We start from the raw sequence: 25,878 nt of genomic DNA, 5'->3' as shown, positions 1-25,878 counted from the left end.
AGGAGACTGGTGATAATGTGGAGTCACTATGGGTAGAAATCTCAAGTGGGTGAATTGATGCAAAAAAACTAGTCATAGGCACGTGCTACAAACAGCCGGATATTAGCATACATGAGGAAGAACAACTATTGCAGCAAATCAAAATGGCTGCGGGATTGGGGGACATCATGGTCATTGGGGATTTTAATTACCCGGATATAAACTGGAGTAACGATTCATGTGCTAATGCGAGGGGCAGCAGGTTCTTAAATATGATTAGGGATCACTAATTGTCTCAATTAGTCGAGGACCCAACTAGGGGTAAAACTACCCTGGATCTTGCAATTACTAATAATGTGGACATTATATCAAACACTAAAGTTGGGAAGACTTTGGGTAACAGTGATCACTATATGATCACATTCGACATCAGTTTCAGCAAACATAGCTACAGGGGTTCCACCAAAACTTTTAACTTTAGGAAGGCTAATTTCAGTATGCCTAGATGTGCACTTAACGACATAGAGTGGGAGGTTCTGTTTAATAACAAGAACACTTTGGAAATGTGGGATGTTTTTAAATGATTGCTGGATAGCAATATTCATAACTTTATTCTCAGGGGCAGTAAACGCAGGAGTATTAAACTCAAACCGATGTGGCTTAACAAGAAGCTTAAGGCAGAAATGGATAAAAAAAAGCGGGCTTTCAAAGCATTAAAATCTAGAGTCTTTCAAGTATTACAAGGAGTGTAATAAGAAATGCAAAAAAGCAATAAGAGCAGCTAAAATGGAAAATGAAAAGCAAATCGCTATAGAGAGTAAAAACAATCCTAAAAAGTTTTTTTAAATACATAAACAGTAAAAGGTTAAAAAAGGAGAATATAGGTCCATTAAAAGATGAATTAGGAGAATTGATAAATGATGACGAAATAAAAGCGGAAATACTGAACAAATTATTTTCATCAGTATTCACCAGTGAAGAACTGATGGTGGGAGTAGAGCATAACAATTGTGACAGTAATGATTCATGGTTAGATACTTGTTTAAGCGAAGAAGTAGTCCGGGAGAGACTAAGCAAAATTAAGATTAATAAATCACCTGGTCCTGATGGACTTCACCCAAGGGTTCTTATGGAGCTTAGTTCACAACTAGCACGACCCCTATACTTGATTTTCAATAGTTCAATTAGATCAGGCATGGTACCGAAGGATTGGCGTATAGCTGAGGTAGTGCCATTATTTAAAAAGGGATACAAAAATCTTCCGGGAAACTACAGACCAGTTAGTTTAACATCTATAGTGGGGAAAATATTGGAAGGAATTCTAAGGGACGTCATACAGGAGTATCTAAAGTCCGCTGGGATTATTAGCAAGAACCAGCATGGGTTTGTGAGGGACAGGTCATGTCAGACTAACTTAATTAGCTTCTACGAGGAAGTGAGCAATAATCTTGATCAAGGAAAAGCAGTGAATGTGGTCTTCCTAGATTTTGCAAAGGCCTTCGATACAGTTCCTCACAGGATACTGATGATCAAATTAAAGGAGATTGGCCTAGGAAAAACTATTTGCACATGGATAAGCAGCTGGTTGGATAGCAGGATACAGCGAGTAGTGGTCAACGGGAAGTCCTCAACCTGGTCCCCGGTAGTCAGCGGAATACCACAAGGGTCCGTACTCGGACCACTACTATTCAACATATTTATCAATGACCTAGAAATAGGCCTGGAAAGCACAGTGTCAATCTTTGCAGATGATACTAAACTGTATAAGGTAATTAGTTCAGAATAGGATGTGGAGTCCTTCCAGAATGATCTATCTAAACTTGAACTCTGGGCGTCTAAATGGAAAATGAGGTTCAATACAGACAAATGCAAGGTTATGCATTTTGGGACTAAAAACAAACTTGCATCCTATATATTAAATGGGGAACGCCTAGGGGAAACAGAGTTGGAAAAAGATTTGGGGGTATTCATTGATAATAGGCTTAATAACCGTACACAATGTCAAAACGCAGTAAAGAAGGCAAGTAAGGTGCTAGCGTGCATAAAAAGGGGAATTGAGACAAGGGACTCGGATGTATTCATGCCGCTGTATAAGGCATTGGTACGTCCGCACCTGGAATATTGTGTTCAGTTTGGGCACCATTGTATAAAAAAGACATCAGTGAACTCGAAAGTGTTCAAAGGCGAGCTACTAAATTGATTAAAGGCCTTGAAGGACTGGACTATAAGGAAAGACTTACTAGGCTGAATATGTATACACTAGAAAAGAGGCGCCTAAGAGGAGATATTATTAATATCTTCAAATATGTAAAGGGACATCACAAAGAGTTATCAGATGAATTATTTATTAAAAGAACACAGTTTAGGACACGTGGGCACTCGCTGCGACTGGAGGAGAGAAAGTTCTGAACGCAACGGAGGAAAGGGTTCTTCACTGTTAGGGCAATCAGGATGTGGAATTCCCTGCAAGGGAAGGTGGTAATGGCGGACTCTGTAATTGGATTTAAAAAAGGAATGGATAAATTTCTGAATGAAAAAGCTATCCAAGGTTATAATACTTAAAATATCAACGTGGTTAATCCGGGGGTAACATGAGTTATAGTAGCTAACTAGTCATAAAACATTATTTAGCAAGTATGTAGAATCATCACAACTTAAAACAGGTTGAACACGATGGGCAATTTGCCTCTATTCAACCTCAAATACTATGTTATTATGTATGTTACTATTGCCCATATTGGCATTGCTCATGTTTTATTAATATTGTCTAGTGTCATTTGGCTGTACATATGTTGTTGAGCCGATGGGTCCCGGTTTTCCTGGTTACGTCATTTCTGCTTCCGGCATGCGCTCCACTGACCGTGGACCGCATAGCGCGGAAGGAGGGTGACTGGAGCCGCAGCAGCGCTATGTAATTGGTAGTGGCGCCGCTGCAGCTGTCCCTCTCTCCTTCCGCATTGGATGCCCGGCGCTGCTGTGAATGCTGGGATGCGCTTCCCTCATCCCAGCATTCACAGCGGCATCAGCCAGCCAATGCGGAAGGAGAGGGACTGCTGCAGCGGCGCCACCACCAATTACACTGCGCTGCTGCGGCTCCAGTCCCCCTCCTTCCTCCTCCTTCTCCACTGCCCGGAATCTGCTGCATGAAGCCTGCACCAAGGAGCCTGAGCCAGTGGGGAGAGATGGTAAGTACTGTATCTATCTGTCTGTCTGTCTGTCTATCTATTCTGTCTGCCACAATGTGTAAAAAGGGGGACTGGCTGCCACAATGTGTAAAAAGGGGGACTGTCTGACGTAATGTGTAAAAAGGGGACGCTGTCTGCCGTAATGTGTAAAAAGGGGACACTGTCTGCCGTAATGTGTAAAAATGGGGACTGTCTGCCGTACTGTGTAAAAGGGGGCTCTACCTGGAGTAGTGGCGCTACTGTGCGGCGTAACTTGAATAATGGAGACTACTGTGCACCGTAGTATGAATTGGTATTATTTTGTGGCCACACCCCTTCCCCGTGAAGCCACACCCCTATCTTGCATGGTGGGGCGCCAGTGACGTTTCTTGCACACAGCGCTAAATCGCCTAGTTACGGCACTGGCTGTGAAACCCCCCACCCTCTGTGGCCCCGCAGAAACCCCCATGGATTACTTACCTTATGTTGTTTTCCTTCATCATTGGCATGGTTCCTCTTACAGTCAGCCGCAGAATTACACCGATGCTGCTGGGTGCAGACATGTAGTCAGGTTCTGCTGGTTGCTTTAGAGCCGGAATCCAGGGGCCTGGAGGAGGTGCATCAGGACTATGAGGAGCAATCGTGGGGGTGCCCCTCGGGTGCCATAGTTACATTGGCCTCCTATGTGCCTTCACATGACTTGATGATATTTGTGGCATGGAGGAAGTGCTGAGGCAATGTGCAGCGTAGCCTGGTAGCGGCAGCTGTACCTGATTAGACCTGCAGGCGCTGCCAGTGCAGTGTAAAATGACGATGTCTCATACAATTTATTGCTTGATGAATTCAGTGGCACCCTCCAAGGGCCGACGCCCCTAGGTAGCCGCTTAAAGCTGACTAATAGAAAAGCCGGCCCTGAGTATACTGTACATTATCTGTGATGATGGGAGGCGGCAGGTATAGTATACTGTACATTATCTGTAATGATAGGAGGCAGCAGGGACAGTATACTGTAGATTACCTGTAATGATGGAAGGCAGCAGGGACTGTATACTGTACATTATCTATGGTGATGGGAGCAGAGGCGTAGCGTGGAGACATGACACCCGGAGCAGGGTCATGTCACGGCGCTCCCACCCACCACCACACATACATACATACATACATACATACATACATACATTCATTCCCACACATTTGGCACAGACATACATAAACACACAAATGTACACAGATACATATACACATAAACACACAAATATACACACACAGATATACACAGACATACACATACACACAGACATACATAAACACACACATATACTCACACATACTGTAAACAAAGATATATATACACATACACACATACATGTATACACATTAGCACACAGGCATATACACACACATTTACACACAAACACATTTACACACAAACACAGACATATACACATAAACACACAGTATACACAGATATAAACACACAGTATACATACATTAATTCTTTCCAAGAGGGCAGCAGCAGAGCAGCAGCTTCTCGTTCCAGCCTGGAGGGGTGGAGCTTCAATGTGATTGACAGGCTGGACCTCGTGGGTAGAAGGAAAGGACTGAGGAAAGGGAAAGGGTGGCCACCACACTGCCTGCATGTTCCAGATCACTGAATGCAGATCCCTGACAGCCAGGAAGCTTCTTCTGACAAGCCTCCAAACCTCCCCTCTTCCCTAACAACACAACACACTGAACTGCACTGCACTGGACTCTCTGTACTTTGCAATCAGTGATATGCAACATGCAGGCAGTGTGGTGACCACCCCTTCCCTCTCTTCTAGTGATCTCCTCCTACCCTTGCCCGAGATCCCGGCTCTCAGCTGTGTAGTGAGACGCCGCCTTCTGTCCCCAGCGGCGCCTGGAGCTCAAGCTCCACTTGTTACACCCTCCCTACGCCCCTGGATTGGAGGCAGCAGTGACTGTATACTATACATTATCTGTGATGATGGGAGGCAGCAGGGACAGTATACTGTACATCAGTGGCGTAAGTTTGTCACAGTTGCCCGGAGGCAAGAAAAATATTGGTGCCCCCTATATATATATATATATATATATAGCCTGCCGATTCTAACTATATGAAGCTACTACAAAACAGTTGCAGCTAGGCAGATCTATGTAGGGGTCTAGCCCAGAGCCGTAACTACGTGTGTGCCAAGGGGGCTTGGCACACAGCGCAGTTGCCCTGGAGGAGAGAGACCAGCGCCGGAGGCAGCGGACAAGGAGGAGGAGGGAGGGGGAGCAGGGAGCCGCAGCAGCGCTATGTTATTGGTAGTAAGCGCCGCTGCAGCATCCCCCTCTCCTTCCGTATTGGCTGCCCGGCAGCCAATACAGAAGGAGAGGGGGATGCTGCAGCGGCGCTTACTACCAATAACATAGCGCTGCTGCGGCTCCCTGCTCCCCCTCCCTCCTCCTCCTTCTCATCTCACTGCCGCCACCGAGGGAGCAGCACGAGGAGCCTGTCAGCGGGGAGAAGGTAAGTATATCCCCCCCCCCCTCTCTCTCTCTCTCTCTCTCTGTCTCTCTCTCGGACACTGCCTGCCGCAATGTGTAAAAAATGGGACTGGCTGCCGCAATGTGTAAAAAATGGGACTGGCTGCCGCAATGTGTAAAAAATGGGGATGGCTGCCGCAATGTGTAAAAAATGGGACTGGCTGCCGCAATGTGTAAAATGGGACTGGCTGCCGCAATGTGTAAAAAATGGGGACTGGCTGCCGCAATGTGTAAAATGGGGTCCTGGCTGCCGCAATGTGTAAAATGGGACTGGCTGCCGCAATGTGTAAAAAGGGGGACTGGCTGCCGCAATGTGTATAAAGGGGGACACCGTCTGCTGTAATGTGTAAAAACTGGGACGCTGTCTGCTGTAATTGTAAAAAAGGGACGCTGTCTGCCGCAATGTGTAAAAAGAAGGACCGGCTGCCGCAATGTGTTAAAAGGGAGACTGGCTGCTGTAATGTGTAAAAAGGGGGACTGGCTGCCGCAATGTGTAAAAAGGGTCTATCTGCCGCAATGTGTAAAAAGGGGGACTGGCTGCCGCAATGTGTAAAAAGGGGGACACTGTCTGCTGTAATGTATAAAAGGGGCTCTACCTGGTGTAGTGGCGCTACTGTGCCGCGTAATTTGAATAATGTAGACTACTGTGCACCGTAGTATGAATTGCTATTATTTTGTGGCCACGCCCCTTCCCCGTGAAGCCACGCCCCTAGAAATTTTTGGCGCGCCTGCGGCGCGCTCTGCCCCTATCTTGCACACAGCGTTAAAATGCCTAGTTACAGCACTGGTCTAGCCACACACTTAATAGATCTGCTCAGTCACTCACAATGCTGATTATTTCTCTGACAATTAATTTGCAAGTGTCATACCCAGGATTAGAACCCACAACCTTTTACACTGGAAGCATGCACCTTACTGATGGAGATATCTGCTCTTGCATAGGAAGTAGGAGAATTCTAACTATATGAAGTTACTTGTAATTGTCAGAGAAATAACTGCACATGGGGGGTAATTCCAAGTTTATCGCAGCAGGAAATTTTTTATCAGTTGGGCAAAACCATGTGCACTGCTGGGGGGGCAGATATAAGATTTGCAGAGAGTTAGATTTGGGTGGGTTATTTTGTTTCTGTGCAGGGTAAATACTGGCTGCTTTATTTTTACACTGCAATTTAGATTGCAGATTGAACTCACCACACCCAAATCTATCTCTCTCTGCACATGTTATATCTGCCTCCCCTGCAGTGCACATGGTTTTGCCCAACTGCTAACAAAGATCCTGCTGCGATCAACTCAGAATTACCCCCATAGTTAGAATTCTCATGCTTCCTTTATAGGAGCAAATAGCTTCATCAGTAAGGTGTCTGTTTCCAGTGTATCTATAATAAAGAGGGTGTGATTTGTAAGGTGTAGTGACTAATGGGGAAATCGGCTACGGAAGAGATACCGGCTGCTGTCAATTAACTTAACTGATTAATGTCACTGAACACACGGAACAGGAGGAGAGGTGCCCCCCTTCAAAGCAGGAGCCCGGCGGCAGCTGACTCCGTTGCCTCCCAGAGTTCTGCCTCTGCTGTACATTATCTGTGGTGATTGGTGGCAGCAGGGACTGTATACTGTACATTACCTGTGGTGATGGGAGTCAGCAGGGACTGTATACTGTACATTACCTGTGATGATGGGAGGCAGCAGTGACTGTATACTATACATTATCTGTGATGATGGGAGGCAGCAGGGACAGTATACTGTACATTATCTGTGGTGATGGGAGGCAGCAGGGACAGTATACTGTACATTATCTGTGGTGATTAGAGGCAGCAGGGACTGTATACTGTACATTACCTGTGGTGATGGGAGTCAGCAGGGACTGTATACTGTACATTATCAGTGGGGATGGGAGGCAGCAGGGACTGTATACTGTATAATATCTGTGGGGATGGGATGCAGCAGTGACTGTATACTGTACATTATCTGTGGGGATGGGAGGCAGCAGTGACTGTATACTGTAAATTATCTGTGGGGATGGGAGGCAGCAGTGACTGTATCGTGTACATTCTATAAACAGGTCCCAGGTTAGACGACCCGGGTTACCCATTTACACTGCAACTCACCCAGGACCTTCCTGGCTAAAACCCTGCTAGGTACCCAGGAAGGTTTCCCAGGTAACTGGACAGTGTTGGACCCTTTTCCACTGGCCTGAATCTTGGGTTGCTGCACAATAACCCGGGATTTTCAGGTCCATAGAAAAGAGGTGTTGCAAGAAAAGCTCTAGACAGTGGAAAGCTGCAATTGTCAGTTGCATCAGCCCAGGCCATAATAATCGATGACTCCCCATTTTATTGCAAAGTCTATGTAAGAAGAAGGTCATAGAATGTTTGAAGGTGTGTATGTTCTGTGAGGGCTTTAGGGTTAAAGAGACCCGAGAGTTTGTTTGATATAGTCAACTAAATTAAACAAATAGCTACTTGAAATGATCTACACAGTTGAAAGATAAACCAAGGTTGGAAATCATAAAATCTAAAAAGGTTAAAAAATATGCATGACTCTTATAATTACTTAAGACATTAAAATATGCTTATTCATGACAATATCTTAAGTATTCATATAATATTTATATTATATTAAAATAGTGTTAGAATTATGTTTCTTAAATTCCATTTATAGTATAAGAAATTATAAGCAACTGTTATCAGCCCAGTTCATTCCTTCAGTTAACATCTATGATGTGTTCACGCCATACTTGACTACTCTCCCGGAACAGCCGGGAGACTCCAGAAAATTGTGTGGCACTTCCGGCCAATGCCCCTCCACATTTTGTTACTGGGTCTTCGTCAGTGGGCTCTGACAATGTCCCAGTGATAAAACTCGAGATGTGTAATTGTGTTTCATAGTGGATTTAAGAGTATGCATGATATTCCTGTGCTGTTGTTACGGTGGTCAAACTGCCGTGGTTGATATTTTTAAACTGTTTTATCCATGAAATTGTTTGGTAAACACCATTTGCTACATGCCCTATGGAGCGCACCCTGTTCTTCTATTAATATATATATATATATATATATATTAGTGATGAGCGGGTTCGGTTCCTCAGGATCCGAACCCCCCCGAACTTCTCCCATTTTACACGGTTCCGAGGCAGCCTTGGATCTTCCTGCCTTGCTCGGTTAACCCGCGTGCGCCCGAACGTCATCATCCCGCTGTCGGATTCTCGCGAGATTCGTATTCTATATAAGAAGCCGCACGTCGCCGCCATTTTCACTCGTGCTTTGGAGATGATAGCGAGAGGACGTGGCTGCGTTCTCTCAGTTTCAGTGTTCAGTGTGCTGCAAATATCTGTGCTCAGTGTGCTTGCAAATATCTGTGCTCAGTGTGCTGAAAATATCTACATTCTCTGCCTGAAAAACACTCCATATCTGTGCTGCATTGTAGTATATAGTAGGAGGACAGTGCAGAATTTTGCTGTGACCACCAGTATATATAAAGCAGTACGGTACAGTAGTCCACTGCTCTACATCTGTGTCGTCAAGTATACTATGCATCCATACCTGAGCTGCATTTTAGTTGTGCGCAGTATATAGCAGGAGGACAGTGCAGAATTTTGCTGACCACCAGTATATATATAGCAGTACAGTATAGTAGTCCACTGCTCTACCTCTGTGTCGTCAAGTATACTATGCATCCATACCTGTGCTGCATTTTAGTTGTGCGCAGTATATAGTAGGAGGACAGTGCAGAATTTTGCTGACCACCAGTATATATATATAGCAGTACAGTACACTGCTCTACCTCTGTGTCGTCAAGTATACTACAAAAGTTCACTTCCGGTTCCGGCATGGGAGAGTGAACAGCTTCTCCCTGCAGCTCCGCTCTCCACGCTGCTTCACCCAGCTCTAACCCTGTCAGCCTCCGCGAGACACCGCTCCCAGTCTCCTTACAGATCGGGCATTGATATGGACAAGTTTTTGGGCCCCCCACCACCCGCAAAAAAGCCTCCGGCACCGCAGCAGCAGCGCCAGGAGAAACGGCGCGGCGACCACAATATGGCGCCCGACACAGACACGGGTCCGGGGACGCCAGCGGCGAAGAAATCTATCTCAGCCACGGAAGGGATCGGAGGTATGCCAGACGGTAAACTAACAGCTTCCCTCACATATGAAGAACTCACTAAAGCTATGCAAGCCACTATGGCGCCGTTATTACAGAAAGCGGTTGCAGACATTACCACACAGATCTCCCGCTTGTCTGATCGCATATCAGGGGCTGAGGCACACATAAGCCAGAACATGGATGATATCCATACACTACAAAAGTCAGTCAAAGACTTGTTATTAGAGAATAAACGCATGTCTGATAAGCTGGACAATATTGAAAACAGGACACGACGTAATAACCTACGTATCACCGGACTCCCTGAATCCATCAAAGGGACGCAGTTGGAATTTTTTGTCCGTCACACACTACCTAAATTATTACATGTTGAATCTGAATGCTCGGATATAGTGATTGAAAGAGTGCACAGGATGGGAGAAGTGAAAACTGCCTCAGCACATAAACCGAGGGTTGTCATTTTTAAAACACTGAACTTCCTGCATAAACAGGTACTTTGGTCTGCTTCTAGAAAACACAACCCTCTCACTTGGGAATCCCACACCCTGCGACTGTTCCAAGACTTTTCTGTAGAACTTTCCAGAGCGCGACGTTCCTTCTCAACGGTGTGCACCACGCTGATACAAACAAACCGCAAGTTTCATATGTTATTCCCGGCCAAACTCAGAATATTCACGGCGTCAGGCTTTGCTGATTTTTCTAACGCAGCGGATGCTGCAGCTTATCTCAAAGAAGAGTCTGAAGAGATAGGGACTGATCCCACTGCAGAACCCGATGATATGGCTGTGTGAGACTCCCGTAAACCTATTACCTGGAATTTGACTTTAGCATTTATTGGTATCCCTGAAATGAGGCATATGCCATGCGTTTAATCTTAGACCTGATGAGTGTATACCCCTGTCTAACACCGCGAAGTTGTTCACCCCTCTATACACTTATATAATATAATAATGTTATAATGGGAAGGCAGTCCATGTTGTCTGGATGTCCTTACCTGGGTTTGAATACTATATGTTTAAAGAAGTAGCTCGGAGAGTGGAGCTCTGCCGTTCATAGTTTGTTTTGAAATTCTGTTATTAAGAGACCCCCCTGATATCTAGAATCACACCGATTCAGGTACCAGGGATTTTTCTGGAGGTCCGTTAGTCTATTTGTAGGAATGGCTTGGTTCCCCGTGTCCTTTGTCTCCCCCTCCCCCTGTGTTTTTCCCTTCTTTTTTCTTCACTTTTCTCTCTCTGACTTTCGCTTGCAGCTACCACTTAAAGACCACTTTAATGTCTCTTAATATAGGCTCTCTTAATATTAGAGGTATCCATACACCGGCTAAGCGCCGTAAACTCTTTACTTACCTTAACAAACACAATGTTGATCTTATATGTTTACAGGAAACCCATTTGATGCCAGACGAAGTGAAAAAGCTACAAATTATGAATTGGTCAGTGTTAGGTTCAGCGTCCTTCAATACTAAGTCATGTGGTGTGGCAGTACTAGCAAAAAAAGCTTTGAATTTGCAGGTGACCTCAGCCTTTGCTGACCCGCTTGGTAGATACCTTACTCTATCCCTTTCCCATGCAGGCACCTCCTTCACTATTTGTAATGTTTATGCCCCTACTCAATACAAAAAATCCTTTTTTGTGGAACTCCTCACACATCTACATAAATACGACATGTCCTCCTTGATTGTATGTGGAGATCTAAATTTAATATCTTCTCAATATCTGGACAGATCCCCTCCCTCTAAGCGGCAGACTCCTCTCCCTAGATTGGGTATTCCCTATCTCAGCAAAGATCTTAACTTAATAGATTCTTGGAGGGCACTCAATCCCACGGAGAGGGATTTTACTTGCTTATCACTAACCCACAATACTTGGTCCAGGATAGACTATATACTACTTGCTGAATCCCTGTTCCCTTCCCTTACCTCGGTTGAGATAGAACCCCCCCTTTTATCGGATCACTCGCTGATCACAGCGAAATTAGTTCTTGCAAAAATTAAAACTGCCCCTCCGATGTGGAGATTCCCCTCCCACGTGTTTCAATCCCAGGGTCTAAAACAAAAACTCCTGACTGCATGGAACAATTACGCAGAAATAAATGCATCCCATTCCTCTACTAACCCCCCTCTTTTTTGGCAAACGGCCAAGACGGTCCTTCGAGGCGAACTGATAGCCTTTGTCGCAAATACCAAAAGGCGCCATAAACAAGAATATTTGCAGTTGCAAGAGAAACTCTCTACTGCGTTCCAAATGTTCAAGTCGCACCCTTCACCAGCTCACAAAGCTGCTTACCTTGAAACTAAACTAACCTATAATGAATTTCTCCAAGCTTCAGGAGACAAATACCTTTTCAATGTGCATTCCAAATTTTATAAGTTTGGGAATAAAGTTGGAAAACTCCTAACAAATCTGTTACAAGGGTCTAGACCGCATACGGTTGTTCACCCTTTGTTACGTCCAGACGGCTCCAAGACTGACTCTGACTCACAGATAGTCGAAACTATGAAATGTTTCTACCAGTCTCTGTACTCAGCCCCGGAAGCGGTCCCCAACCCCCCCTTTGCCTCCCCCCTCCTCTTCAACCCCTACCTCTTCTCTTTCTTCTTCTTATTGGAATTCCCTTACCTTACCGCAACTGCCAGAAAAGTTAATGACGACCCTGACGAATCCCATCTCCCCTGAAGAGATCTCTTGGGCTATTGGAAAGTTGAAACTAGCCTCGGCGCCGGGCCCTGACGGATTTTCAAATGAATTTTACAAAATATTGTCCCCGCAGATAGCCCAGCCGCTGGCGGACACTTTCAACTTTGTAATAGACCAACAATCTCTCCCTATATACTTTTCTGACGCTATTATAAAGGTCATCCCCAAGCCTGGGCGAGACCTCAGCCTCCCTGGTTCATATAGGCCGATCTCTCTGCTATACGTAGATTACAAAATATTGACAAAAATTTTGGCAGAGAGATTGAAGCCTTTATTGCCCCTCTTGATCAACTCAGACCAGACAGGATTTATCACCGGCAGACATTCTGTAGTGAACGTCCGAAGACTGTTAGCGGCCATCCAACAAACTTCCTCGATGTCTGGCACTTCCTCTCCCAACATGGTGATTACGTTAGACGCAGAAAAAGCTTTCGATTTGGTACTGTGGCCCCATCTTTTGCAAACTTTACACAATTTTGGTTTCCCCCCTCAGTTTATACAGATAATTCAGACGTTATACACTTCTCCTAAATCACTGGTATCTTGCAATGGTCTTCTATCTTCCCCCTTCCTACTTCAAAGAGGTACACGCCAAGGATGTCCTTTATCCCCTCTCCTCTTTGCTCTAGCTGTTGAACCCCTTGCTGTCGCTGTACGTAGCTCCCCCCTTATACATGGAATTTGCATACACTCTCTCGAACTGAAGATAGCTCTATTTGCTGATGACACACTTATTTTCCTCTCTAAACCTTCACACTCTCTACCTGCCCTGCTACACCTTCTTGACTCCTTTGGAACTCTGTCGGGGTTCAAAGTCAACCTGACAAAATCCGAAATAATGCTGCTCGGAGGAGCCGCCCCAGACTTTATTGGCAAAGCTGATATCCCTTTTAGAATAGCTTCCTCCCACTTTCCCTATCTAGGTCTACAAATTCCTTCGGATCTAACTAAATTATACTCCTTAAATTTTTCCCCCATAATATCCAAAATAACAACTAAACTGGAATCATGGAAGGACTTGCCGGTCTCTTTACTAGGCAGACTTGCCATAATCCAGTCGATCATCTTCCCGAAGCTTTACTACTGCATGCAAATGATCCCATTGGCATTGCACAAAGCGGATATTGCTAAGGTGGAAAATTTGTTTTCGAAATTTATATGGCAAGGCAAAAGGCCCAGAATTGCTAAAATTAAACTTAGTACTCCACGGGCAAATGGAGGAATGGGATGCCCAGATCTAAATAATTACTCCTTAGCTACTTTTTTTAGATATATTAATGATTGGATTCTAAACAATTCTACCTATACAGATTCTACCCTTGACCAAGCTATATTTCACCCATATTCCCCTGGAGCCCTGATTCAAACCAAATTGTCAAAGATTCCTACCCAGATAAAATCGCACATTTTGTTTAGAGATACATATGCTGCTTGGGTTTCTTTAAACAAAATTTGTCATAGGAATCCCTGCATCTCTCGTTTCCTCCCCTTATGGGGTAACCCTTCCTTTTCCCCGCCCTTGACTAACTCGCTATTCTATTACTGGAAATCTAGAGGACTAGACACCTCACATAAGATTTTTGATCCTGGAGGAACTATATATCCATTTTCAGACCTTTCCAACCGCTTTGAACTGCCCCACACTCATAGATTTATGTATTTTCAAGTCAGACACTACCTAAACAGTGTCAAAATAGCCTGGACTTCTAGACATCCCACTCCAATTTTCCCCTCACGACTTATGAATATTGATGTCCTACTAGAATTTCTGCTAAATAAACCCTACAAGGTTAAGTACATGTATACAATCCTTTTGAAGGCCTGTTGCAGTACTCACCCTCAATGGGCGGCTTTGGTACAAAAGTGGACATCAGATATCCCATCTGTTACTCAAATTGGTGATGTATTTTCTCTACACACTCTTTCCCTGAAAACTCTACAGTCCAGTTATCTCCAAGAGGTGTATATTCGAACTCTCCATAGGGCTTATATAACACCAAGTCAAAGGCGCCATATGGTCCTCGAGGAACAAGGATATTGTTTGAAATGTAGGACCATGATAGCGGATTATTCCCACTGCATGTGGAATTGCTATAAGCTGAAGCGCTTTTGGTCCAAGTTAATTGTTTACGTCAACTCACTTTTTCACACCAAACTAACCTTTGACCCGCTTGCATGCATGGGGCTTAACTTTTCTGTTTTGATTGCACAAAAACTGGAGAGACCTGTCTTTCCTTTACTTATTACAATTATAACAGTGGCCAGAAAGTGTATTTTGGCCCACTGGACTAAAAAAACAGCTCCCCAGTTGGGTGCGGTGAAACAGAAACTTCTCCAAATATTGTATTTTGAACGTAAATATGCTAGATTGGAAGCACAATCCGGTGTTCATAAATTTTATCAGAAATGGATGCCTTTTATTACTACTCTAGACGCTCACATACAAAATCATATTATGTTGGTTTTTGAACAAGCGAACCCTTCTCCTAAAATTACTTGATGTACTGTTGTAGTCTCAATACTGCTTGATCCTTACTGATACTCAGTTTGGACAGAATGCCAGATTGGTTTCTCTCCTTTCTTTCTTCTCCTCTCTTTCTATTCTTTCTACCTTTATCCCACATTCCCTTAACGTCTGTTTTGTAACTAGAATAGCCCCTTTTTGAAAAAAAATTTTTTTTTGCATTTTGTAGGTGGTTTCATTGATACATGTATAACCATGATACTCTTTAAGCTTAATTCTGATTCAATACAATCTTGCTGAGTTGCACTCAGTCTGACCTAGTCCAACCTCCCCTATCGGATTGTATTGAATATAAGACTACTACTGCTTGACTAATATGTTTCCTATCTTAGAATGTGCACTGCTTAGACTGATTTGTCAATGTCAACTATATTTTGTTATGTCACCTACAATTTGAATCTTTACCTGCTGTCTTTGTCTTGATATTTCTTGAAAATCTTTAATAAAAAATTATATTATAAAAAAAAAAGTATACTACAAAAGTTCAGTAAAATGACCCAAAAATTAAAAAAAAAGCGTCTGATGAGAAGCGTAAACTTGCCAATATGCCATTTACGACACGGAGTGGCAAGTAACGGCTGAAGCCCTGGCCTATGTTCATGGCTAGTGGTTCAGATTCACATGAGGATGGAAGCACTCATCCTCTCGCTAGAAAACTGCAGTGCCACTCCTAGATGGGCCAGGGGTTTGTGTCGGCCACTTGGGTCGCTTAGCTTAGTCACACAGCTACCTCATTGCACCTCTTTTTTTCTTTGCATCATGTGCTGTTTGGGGACTATTTATTAAATCTGCCATCCTGTCTGACACTGCAGTGTCACTCCTAGATGGGCCAGGTGTTTGTGTCGGCCACTTGGGTCGCTTAGCTTAGTCACAGAGCTACCTCATTGCACCTCTTTTTTTCTTTGCATCATGTGCTGTTTGGGGACTATTTTTTAAATCTGCCATCCTGTCTGACACTGCAGTGCCGCTCCTAGATGGGCCAGGTGTTTGTGTTGGCCACTTGGGTCGCTTAGCTTAGTCACACAGCTACCTCATTGCGCCTCTTTTTCTTTGCATCATGTGCTGTTTGGGGACTATTTTTTAAATCTGCCATCCTGCCTGATACTGCAGTGTCACTCCTAGATGGGCCAGGTGTTTGTGTCGGCCACTTGGGTCGCTTAGCTTAGTCACACAGCTACCTCATTGCACCTCTTTTTTTCTTTGCATCATGTGCTGTCTGGGGACTATTTTTTAAATCTGCCATCCTGTCTGACACTGCAGTGCCACTCCTAGATGGGCCAGGTGTTTGTGTCGGCCACTTGGGTCGCTTAGCTCAGTCACACAGCTACCTCATTGCACCTCTTTTTTTCTTTGCATCATGTGCTGTTTGGGGACTATTTTTTAAATATGCCATCCTGTCTGACACTGCAGTGCCACTCCTAGATGGGCCAGGTGTTTGTGTCGGCCACTTGGGTCGCTTAGCTTAGTCACTCAGCTACCTCATTGCACCTCTTTTTTTCTTTGCATCATGTGCTGTTTGTGGACTATTTTTTAAATCTGCCATCCTGTCCGACACTGCAGTGCCACTCCTAGATGGGCCAGGTGTTTGTGTCGGCCACTTGGGTCGCTTAGCTTAGCCATCCAGCGACCTCGGTGCAAATTTTAGGACCAAAAATAATATTGTGAGGTGTGAGGTGTTCAGAATAGACTGGAAATGAGTGGAAATTATGGTTATTGAGGTTAATAATACTATGGGATCAAAATGATCCCCAAATTCTATGATTTAAGCTGTGTTTGAGGGTTTTTTGTAAAAAAAACCACCGGAATCCGACAAACAATTTTCAGGGAGGTTTTGCCAAAACGCGTCCGAATCCAAAACACGGCCGCGGAACCGAATCCAAAACCTGAAAAATTTCCGGTGCACATCACTAATAATTCCAGTAAAAAAGACCCATCCAGAGTCGTTCGTTGTTGGCTGGTAGTGAAGATGAGCTGTGGTTGCTATTGCTCATAGGAATTTTGCATCTATTGTTTATTGTAAGTGAGTAGATCTTTTTTATGAGGCTTTCTCTGGGGGGGGGGGGGGATATTTACTTTCCATCGATACTACTGATCTAGAAAGAGGAAACATTTTTATTTATATTTAGAAGTGATGAACAAGAAGTTTTGAAAGTCATTTATGTAGTCAATGTTAATGTTTAAAATTGTGTGTACTGCATTTGTTTATTTATTTATTTATTTCTGTTGTCTTGCCACAGTACAAATATACATTTTAAGTACTAGGCTTGGAAATGTTGCCACACAGAGGGGGCCCCTGTGCAGACTTTGGGTGGACCCCCTCCTCTATACGGTGCAGCAGTTTCTGGCATCTTGCCGGAGTCTACTACGCATGCGCAGGTATCTGAAAACATGGCGTCTGCCATGTTCCAGAGACCAAAATCACTACTGCGCATGCGCAGCGGCCATTTTGGCTGCAATTTTTGCCGCAGTTGCCTGTTTGCTCCACACATATTGCACCCGTTGCTACTCCAAGGATCCCAATATTGTTAACTACCCTGTTCCCCTCAGCCCATATGATTGGAAATGCCCCGGCGGTTCTCAGCATGGAGCTGGTAGTCCCTGAGTGGGAGGGAATGCTGTGTTTCTCAGCACCTCTATCTGTATATGCACCAGCCCTGCACTGACCACCCTGGCCTGACTTTTATCTATAGCAGGGTATACCCATCTATAGTGGAAACAGGTTCAGCGTTTCTAGAAATGGAGCTGGATAAGGATTTGGGAATGGACTATACTGCTCTTTTTATTACACAGGGCAAACTCCTGAGCTAAAGACATTTCCAATCCCTTGTTGTAGCTCTCTGCTCTTCATCCATTTGTGTTTTCTCTGCAAAACTGACAGCTACAGTATCTCCATTGAGACCACATATGCATCTGATTTATTAGTTTCAGATGTGACACAAATATAGATTTACAAAGTACAGTCATCATGTGCTACATACTTACATTCATGGGACTTCAGTAGTATGAGTCTGAGTAGTGTGAGTATGCCAATGTGCCGTCTGGGGGCCCAAAAATGTAACGGTGGGAATTTCAATATGCTTTGGGAAACACACCTGACATGATGCAATGTGTTTACTTAAAGAACCAATGCTAATTGCATGAGTGAAGTTGTCCTGTGTTACTTGTTCATTTAATTCATGCTACAGTATACTGGCAATTATTCCTGCTTTGTATCTATTTGTGTCTGATTAAATATAAAGGAAATGCGATGTCATATTTAAATAGTTAGCACTCCTAAAGAAGACACAAGTTCATCGACATTTTTTATTGCTGTGTTAACAAAACACACTCATACAGTATACTGTAAATATGTGAAAATAGTGTTGTAAGTATTCTGTCATGAGAACAAGTGTATTATTAATGACTGAGGTCTTAATTCAAGGTTAATTGCAAAACAACATTTCCCTCTAATGGGCAAAACCATGTGCACTGCAGGTGGGGCAAATATAACATGTGCAGAGAGAGTTAGATTTGGGTGGGTTATATTGTTTCTGCGCAGGGTAAATACTGGCTGCTTTATTTTTACACTACAATTTAGATTTCAGTTTGAACACATCCCACCCAAATCTAACTGTCTCTGTACACATGTTACATCTGCCCCACCTGCAGTGCACATGGTTTTGCCCATTAGAGGAAAATGTTGATTTGCAATCAACCTTGAATTAGGCCCTGTGTATGGACTTTAATGATTGTCCTGTTCTGGGACATATTCTTTCACCTGAACTACCTGATATAGAAAACAATATACATTTTATCATATAGAAAACAATTGTACATTCAAGTATGCAGTCACTATTATTTTTTTATAATTAAAAGTTGAGTGTTGGACATATATGTGCTTCACCAGCTCTAGGCTCGAGAGAATCCTGATCTTCGTTGCATGGACAGTTTACTGCAGATGATTAGAATTCCAAACAGAGGTTTGGCAGAAAAAACATAGCATGTGCTAACACTTAAGTTCATTAGAAAGAGGAGACTTGTCATTAGACAGACTGTTGAGTAACATATAAATCAGTTCTTTGCTACGACACTATGCCACTGTGAAAAGTATCATTTATTTGTTATCACTTTATACTTGCCAGAAAATATACATTTTCCAAGATAGAATTGGCACATCGAGATTCAATGTACTTATTGGCTAAGTTCTGATCTGCAACTACAATATTTTAAAAAACCATAACATCTCTAATGCTGCTGGTGTCAGTAAAATGCAGTTCAACTGGGTAGAATGTTGTGTTTGTAGAGCAGTGATTCCTAACTCCATTCTTCAAGGATCCCTATCAGTGCAAGTTTTGTAGATCTCTGAGCCAGTGCACAAGTGTATTCATTACTGGCTGATACATTTAAAAAAACACCCCACAGGTGGAGCTAAATATTTCATTTGTGATACTGAAGAGTTCTGGAAAACATGCACTGTAATACCCCCTCAGACCTACAGCAAAACCCAGATTTTTGCCCACAAACTTGAATTGACCCAGCTTTTTGCAATGTGTGAACAGAAACAACCTGGGTTGAAGTCCTGGGTTGATGACCCTGCTCTGTACCAGGGTTTTTCCTGGGTATAATCCAGGTATCCGCTAGTGCACAGGTTCTCAAACTCGGTCCTCAGGAGCCCACACGGTGCATGTTTTGCAGGTCTCCTCACAGAATCACAAGTAACATAATTAGCTCCACCTGTGTACCTTTTAAAATGTGTCAGTGAGTAATTAATACACCTGTGCACTTACTGGGTTACCTGCAAAACATGCACTGTGTGGGGTCCTGAGGACCGAGTTTGAGAACCACTGCTCTAGTGTGAATGCATCCAACCTGGGTTTTTAGTCCCGGGTTAGAAGAAAAGTGTCTGATTGGCTGTTCGACTAATGGCTATAACATAACCCAGTTAGGTTTAGACTATTACACACCAGACTGGGCAAATGCTGCACACTTATAGGTAGTTCACACACAAGAAGGGCAGAACTGAAACCAGAGCCGTTACTACGTGTGTGCCAGGTGTGCCTGGCACACAGCGCAGTCTCCCTGAGGGCGCAACGGCCAGCGGCTTGTAATGAGTGACTCATTACAAGCCGCCTGTGCTGTGCTGTGTGCGCCACGCTGGAGAAGAGGAGAGGAGCAGCTCCGGAGGCAGGGGAGGAGGAGGAGGGAGGGGGACTGGAGCTGCAGCAGCGCTATGTAGTTAGTAGTGGCGCCCCTGCAGCTGTCCCTCTCCTTCAGCATTGGCTGCCCGGCGCTGCTGTGAATGCTGGGATGCGCTTTACTCATGCGGAAGGAGCCAATACGGAAGGAGAGGCACAGCTGCAGCGGCGCCACCACCAATTACACTGCGCTGCTGCGGCTTCAGTCCCCCTCCCTCCTCCTCCTTCTCCACTGCCTGGGAGAGATGGTAAGTATCTATCTATCTATCTATCTATCTATCTATCTATCTGTCTATCTATCTCTCTATCTATTCTGTCTGCCACAATGTGTAAAAAGGGGGACTGGCTGCCGTAATGTGTAAAAAGGGGGACGCTGTCTGCCGTAATGTGTAAAAAGGGGGACGTTGTCTCCCGTAATGTGTAAAAAGGGGGCACTGTCTGCCATAATGTGTAAAAAGGGGGCGCTGTCTGCCATAATGTGTAAAAAGGGGGACACTGTCTGCCGTAATATGTGAAAAGGGCACGCTGTCTGCCGTAATGTGTAAAAAGGGGGACGCTGTCTGCCGTAATGTGTAACAAGGGGGACTGGCTGCCATAATGTGTAAAAAGGGGGACTGGCTTCCTTAATGTGTAAAAGGGGGCGCTACCTGGTGTAGTGGCGCTACTGTGCAGCGTAATTTGAATAATGGAGACTACTGTGCACCGTAGTATGAATTGGTATTATTTTGTGGCCACACCCCTTCCCCATGAAGCCACGCCCCTATATATTTTCCGTGCACCTACGGCACGCACTGCCCCTTTCTTGCATGGGGGGCACCAATGCAGTTTCTTGCACACAGTGCTAAAATGCCTAGTTACTGCACTGACTGAAACTGAGTAATGGTAATACTAGTGTGGGAGGCGGAATGTGAGTGGCACCTCCTTAGTAAGAAAAAATAAATAAAAATTACCTAGTAAGTAAGTAGCTTTAAAGAAAAATGTATTTAAATAGGAAATAAAACCAGATATTTGCCATTACCAAATAGCAAAGGCTAAATAATATACATGAAAGTGTCAAACTTAAATACACACCAAATTCCAGGGCAGACCCGGATTCAGTGTGAATGCATCTGACCCGGGAATTTCCTGTGTTTTTAGTGTAGAATAATAGAATAAAATAGAATACATTTTTTAATGGCCAAGTATACTTGCACATACCCAGAATTTGTTTCTGGTCAACTGCAGCTCAACAGAAAAAGACGTGACATTCCTTCATACAAAAATCACATACAAATTAATATACCACATATACATCAATAGATGAGTGCAGTATAAAACAATAATAGCATTTTTTATTATTACCATTACCAGTTATTTATATAGCGCACACATATTCCACAGCGCTGTACAGAGAATATTTGGACATTCACATCAGTCCCTGCCCCAGTGGAGTTTACAATCTATATTCCCTACCACATGCACACGCACACACATTCACGCTAGGGTTCATTTTGTTGGGATCCAATTAACCTACCAGTATATTTTTGGATTGTGGGAGGAAACCGGAGTACCCGGAGGAAACCCACGCAAGTACGGGGAGAATATACAAACTCCACACAGTTTGGGCCATGGTGGGAATAAATCCCATGACCTCAGTGCTGTGAGGCCGTAATGCTAACCATTACACCATCCGTACTGCCCAACACTACAGCAGTTCCAAACACTACCCAATTTAAGAAAAGAAGGGCCCTAGGTCAACCATTATTTAACAAGTGAATAGCCTGTGGAAAAAAAACTATTCCTATGTCTAGCTGTTTTAACAGAGAGCATTCGATATCGCCCACCCGAAGGCAGCATCTGGAACAAGAGGCACCCAGGATGCATCTGATCCATTACAATATTGCTAGCTCGTTTCTTTACTCGCAACAAATACAATTTCTGAACAGAGGGTAAACCCTCCCCAATAATTCTTTCCGCTGTTGTAACAATTCTCTGAAGCCTTGTTTTGTCACATTCAGTCGCTGAACCGAACCAGACTATCACTGAGGAACACAGCACGGGCTTCAATTATGGCCGAGTAAAACAGAATCAGCAACTAACTCATGAGGTACTTTGCTGCGCTTTTTTGACTACTGCGTCAATGTTGATCCCCCACTTGAGTTCCCGCGATATAAATGACCCCAGGAACTTGAAGGAGTTCACCATGGACACAGTATTTCCAGCTACAGTATGTTAAGTGGAATTACAGGGGTTGGATTCCTCCTAAAATCCACCACCATCTCTGCAGTTTTAAGTGGATTCAGATCTAAGTTGTTCCTTTGGCGCCACAGGGCAAACCAATCCACCTCCTTCCTATATGCTGACTCTTCACCATTCCTAATAAAACTAACAACAGTGGTTTACTCAGACTGAGACCTGGGAAATTCCCAGGTTGATAGACCCGGGTCAGACCCGTGTATTTCCAAGGTATTATGTCTGAAAGGGGTATTAGGGATCTCTGGGGGCTGGCGTTTGGAGATACTGATGTAGAGCAAACTTCAGTTTTATTAAATCTGAGCAATTTAGCATCCTCTGGTAAACCGGTTAAAAAAGAGGATCCCAAACGTGGTCGTCAAGGCAGCAGCATTTAAAGATATCCATGCAGGGACGTTTTAAGAGAGGAGCGGACCTAAGCAGCAGCATTTAAAGATATCCATGCAGGGACGTTTTAAGAGAGGAGCGGACCTGCGTGCAGTCTCCTCTCTGGCAGTTAGTAGACTCTGGAATAATTCCAGAGTCTACTGTGCATGCGCAGGTCTCTGGGAACATGGCGCCCTCACGTGCCTTGTTCCTGAAGACATCTCCAGTATGCATGCACAAATCACTCTGAAATGGCCACGGCAGCCATTTTCCAAGGGATTTGTGCCCGCACTGCAGGGCCTTCACCATGGAAATACAGGGAGGTAAGTATACTGTATGGGTGCAATGTGTGACTAGGGGCCCGTGTGCACCGCACACACTGCACCCATTATAGAAACGCCTATGTATCCATGATACATAACACAGATGGTTAAATCAAATTAACTGAAGTACTAATTAAGTCACCTGTGGCCAAGTATGGATATACTTAAAACCTGGACCATTAGGGTGCCTTGATGAACGCGTTTGGGAACATCTGGGTTAAAATTAAAGAACACACTTATATCCTGGGAAACACTGATTTATCTGGATGACTGGAAACCCATTACACTGTGATGGAATGTAGTGCTAAGCTAATGCACTAGTCAACAACAGGTTAAAGATCTGGTCGTTTCCAGGTTTCTTCTTTATCAAAGTAAAACAAGGAATTCCAAGTACTCTATATTGGTTAAAAAAAAAGAAAAGAAAAAAAAGTATTTTAGTTGCAATCAATAAATGCAGAATTGATGGCACCGTAATGTTCCAGTTCTTAGATGTTGCAGCATTTAGCTTCCAAGTTACAGCGAATGTTTTACTGCTGACATTGATGAATTATTACACAGAAAATGATAATAAAGGGGAAGATGTATCAGACTTTCTAAAGAGAAAAAGTGGAGACGTTGCCCATAGGAGCCAATAATCGCCTATCTTTCATTTATCTGGCACAGTCTATAAAATGACAGTCCAGCTAGATACACACTTGTACAATCAGACTTTTGATTAGAGATGAGCGGGACCCACCGGAACTTCACGATTCGAGTCCGGATACGAGGCTGACTCGGGGTTTACGGCCAGACTCAGATCCAAAAATGAGGCAAATCGACATCATACCACTGTTGGATTAACGCGTGGTTTGGGATTCTATAAAGGTCCCGGTGATCGGCACCATTTTCACTCCGACTTTGGAGAGTGCACTGAACAGACGTGTCTGTCTCAGTATTGCATACCTCCCAACATGACCCTCTCCAGGCGGGACACAATGCTCTGCTTCTGGACTTTTCTCCTAATTTATGATTGATGGCACTTGTTTTGAACAGGTTAATGGATAAGAAAGGTGTTTCAGCACAGGTGATGGCAATTCTAAACAGAGGCGTAACTAGGGTAGGGCGAGTGGAGCACGTGCCCTGGGCGCCTTGGCAGGCCCAGCAGAGGGGGGTGCCGCCAGCGGCCAGGGCATCATGGCCACTCGCCCCCGTCACGCCACAATGTGAGGGGAGGAGAGCGCAGCGTCTCTCTCTCCCCTCAATGTCCTCACCGGCGCTGCACGTGTCCGGTCTCCGGCAGCATTAGCCAATCAGAGCTTGTGGACCGGCTCCTGATTGGCTGCCGGTCCGCAAGCTCTGATTGGCTAGCAAACCGGCGCCACATAGCCGCCGCCAGAGACCTGGAGCGTTGAGGGGCAGGAGAGGCGCTGCGTTCTCCACCCCTCACATAGCACAGCCACAGAGGGAACGGGAAGGAAGCGGTGAATGACCGGGGGGGGGGGGGGGGGTTATGTAACTGGCACTGTGGGGCATGTATCTGACACTGTGGGGCATGTATCTGGCACTGTGGGGCAATGTAACTGACACTGTGGGGCATGTAACTGGCACTGTGGGGCATGTATCTGGCACTGTGGGGCAATGTAACTGGCACTGTGGGGCATGTATATGGCACTGTGGTGCATGTAACTGGCACTGTGGGCAGAGCCGGTCATAGGCATAGGCAAACTAGGCAATTGCCTAGGGCATTTGATATGCCTAGGGGCATCAGCAGCTTCTGCTGATTAAAATGATATGCGGCATGCCTATATTCTGTGTGTAGCATTTCATATGCAGTTACAGCCACAGTCTCACACAGTATATAGGCATGCTGTATATCATTTTAATCAGCAGAAGCTGCTTGTGCATCCTAGGCACATAGCAATGCAAATAAGATGCATTTTCATTAAAAAAAAAGATGTGCCCGACGTTAGCATTGAGGCAAGATTTATGAGGACACATCTTTATCCAAGCAAAGGCAGAGGTCACAGTGTTAGTGGCAGTGTGAGTGCTGTGTGCATGTGAGTGGGTTGGTTGTGCAGTAGTGTTCGGAATATGTGTAAGGAGCATTATATGTGTCATGTAAAAATGCATTAATAATGTGCAACATATGTGTAAGGGGCACTATGTGTGTTATTATGTGTATAAGGGCATTAATAATGTGCGGCATATATGTGTAAGAGGGTACTACTGTATGTGTGTCATTATGTGTACAGGGGCACTAATAATGTGCAGCAAATGTGTAGAGGGCACTATGTGTGTCAATATGTGTATAAGGGCATTAATAATGTGCGGCATATGTGTAAGGGACATTATGTGTAAAAGGGCATTAATAAAGGTTGTCATAATGTGTAAGCCGCATTATGTTTATAAGGATATTAATAAGGTGTCTCACATGTGTAAGGGACATTACTGTGTGGAATTAGGTGTATAAATGCATTACTAATGTGTGGCATTATGTGTATAAGGTGCTCTACTATGTGGCGTTGCATATAGAAAGGGCACTACTGTGTCATCTACTGTGAATAAAGAGCAATAGAGTGTGGTGTAATGTGAATAAGGAGCAATTCAGTGTGATGTAATGTGAATAAGGGGCTCTACTGTGAGGAGTAACGTTTATAAGGTAAAGTGATACTGCTGTGGGATGTAATATGAATTATGGACACTATCGCATGATCAAATGTGAATAAAGTTGAAGTACTGTGTGGCGTAATTGGAATTGGGGTTACTATTGTGTGGCCATGTCCCTTGCCAGCAAAAACACAC

The sequence above is a fragment of the Pseudophryne corroboree genome, chromosome 1 (assembly GCF_028390025.1).
Source record: "Pseudophryne corroboree isolate aPseCor3 chromosome 1, aPseCor3.hap2, whole genome shotgun sequence".
Classification (NCBI taxonomy): Eukaryota; Metazoa; Chordata; class Amphibia; order Anura; family Myobatrachidae; genus Pseudophryne; species Pseudophryne corroboree.
Note: the sequence above shows the minus strand (reverse complement) of the source record.